Source organism: Metopolophium dirhodum, chromosome 1 (genome assembly GCF_019925205.1).
Source record: "Metopolophium dirhodum isolate CAU chromosome 1, ASM1992520v1, whole genome shotgun sequence".
NCBI lineage: Eukaryota > Metazoa > Arthropoda > Insecta > Hemiptera > Aphididae > Metopolophium > Metopolophium dirhodum.
The window spans coordinates 80,303,294-80,305,729 of NC_083560.1; the positions used below are offsets into that span (position 1 = coordinate 80,303,294).

The 2,436-nt window shown below is 39.4% G+C and overlaps 1 pseudogene; it reads left to right on the plus strand.

Annotated features, from left to right (window-relative positions):
- Nucleotides 1–1,065: 1,065 nt before the first annotated feature.
- Nucleotides 1,066–2,150, plus strand: LOC132942136 (uncharacterized; annotated as a pseudogene).
- Nucleotides 2,151–2,436: the final 286 nt, after the last annotated feature.

Here is a 2,436-nt window from a genome sequence, read left to right on the forward strand (position 1 = left end):
TTTTGTGTTACGGACATTATGTATTGTTGTCTGGGGGGGCTTTCAAATTATTTCCACTTCAGACCTACAGAGTTTTGCATATTAATAAATATTATAGTAATATTATCTTAGATTGTACACTGTACGAGAGTAAGACGTTGTAGGTCTTGGCGCGTGTCACGAGTGATACGTGTGATACGACGATAAACTGTGTTTACATATGAAAGTAAAAATTAAATGCGTTTATTAAATAAAAATAAAAGACAGATAGATATAATAAAGTAGATAGATCATGTGCGAGTAAAATGATATACTTTGTTGGCATTGAGTTCGATTCAATCATAAATACAATTTAATCCTATCCCAAATACCTGTCCTATATGTATAATAATATAATAATATGTTAGTGTTAAAAACTTTACGTTAAAGTATGAAATGGTATCATGTTTCATGTAATGTGCTAACCAAATTCAGGTGTTTAACATATAATTTATAATTTATTTAAGTAGAATATATTTTATCAATTCCCCGTAATTGGTTGGATAATTTGTGTACAATATCAACTACCTATTGTCTAATACTTTATTATGACTCCGCTGTTACAAGTATTACGTGTCACGAGTTATTCACATATTATAATAACAATAATATACCTACGTATAACGTATTCCACATTTCAAATGTAGGCAGTTGATAAATAAACTTAAATTTAAAAATATTGTTGACCCATTATATAGACATTCTGTATATATTTTGAATTCGGAGCGATGAATGCCACTCCGGGCCTCAAAATCGTGCGGCAATGAGGGGCCTCCAAAAGTGCCGAGATTTTTTTTTTTTGGTCTGGAGGCCACAATAAATGTTTTAAAAATATAAAAATAATGCTGGTATTCCATACAAAATAGTAAAATAGAATTATATACAATATTTAGACATGGCCACGGTCGTAATAAGAAATATAGCCTGTTGAATGGTGTACCTATATTGAACGCATTAGTGCCTAGACAGTTATTGATGATAAAGATAAAACAATAAAAATTACACAAATAAAACATAAAACCCATATTGGTTAATAGTTGTTCGACGATGTCAGCACGTGGGAATTCCGAATTGTTGGTATTTATAAATTTAGCTCAAACGTCATAACTTCTCCAGGCAATAGTTCACGGACACAGTGTTTTATTATTTATTGTTGTTTGGGGGGGGGGGGGGGGGGGAGGGCTCTCAAATTATGTTCACCCTTAGGTATACCACTCCCACGTTATCCATTTTCCATTTGGCCTAAATCAAAATAAAAAAACCAACTACTGTAATCGCCTTGGTGACCTGGCCAGGTATGATATGATACTACTATTGAAACAAACAAACTTTACAACTTTACTCGTTGCGTGCGTATCGACGATTTTTTTTTTATAACTATTATCGTTTCTACCGTTTTTTTTTCTCGACATGGATGGTGAAAGCTGCACCAATGATATTATCGTGGAAGGGGAAGATGCGACAAGTGAATTTTCGACTATCCCATTAATGATGGAGTTCGAACAACCTGAAACTGTGAATCCTGTAACCGTGAACCACGAACCGGTCGAAATAGAACCAGAACCGCAGCAGGAGCCGATCCCGGGGTTGGCAGTGCCACCAGTGGTGAGTACGGCTGCCAATACAGTTACCGCCATTCGGCTGGGTTCGGGAGCGGATGATAATCCGACCACGACGGCTAGTAGTGACGTCGAAAAAGAGAACATGGATAGGCGCGCCCGTCGCACTCGAAGCCGGGGCCGACGCAGCCGACGTAACCGTGGCCGACATGGCCGGAGCCGAAGCCGAAGCCGAAGCCGAAGCCGTCGTAGCCGTCGTAGCCGGAGCAGAAACGACGACGGCGACTTCTATGTGCAAATTGCCGACGATGAGATCTCCGCCGAGCAGGTGGCTGGTAGCAGTCGTGGTGGACGCCAGAAGACGGCCCGTGGCGGTCGAAGGGCTAGGAAGCTAGCAATCACCAGTCACCGTGGTGGACATGCTACCCATGAGAGTCGCGGCAGCGGGAAAGCTATCCGTGGCACTCGAGGTGGCCGGAAGTCAGCCAGGGGCAGCCGTAGAGGCCGGAATACTACCGAATGTGTGACTGCGCAGCCGATGTGGAGCCAACGCTTGCGTCCCCTCAGCCTTAATCGGAACAAGAAATAGAATGCAAAGTAAAAGGCTTTATTATATTATTGTCATACCATAATCATACAACAAATTACAATTGATCAATCATAATATTCGTAATATTTTGTACAAAATAAAGAAGTGGGTTGAAAAATAGTTTTCCTCGAATATTCCTTCTTAGATCTGGTGTTGAGTACGAACAATATTATGTAAGTGAGTAAGTTATATAAGTAAGTCCATACAGATAATAGACCCTGATTTTTGAAGTCAAATTAAAATATAAATTACACAAATAAAACATAAGAC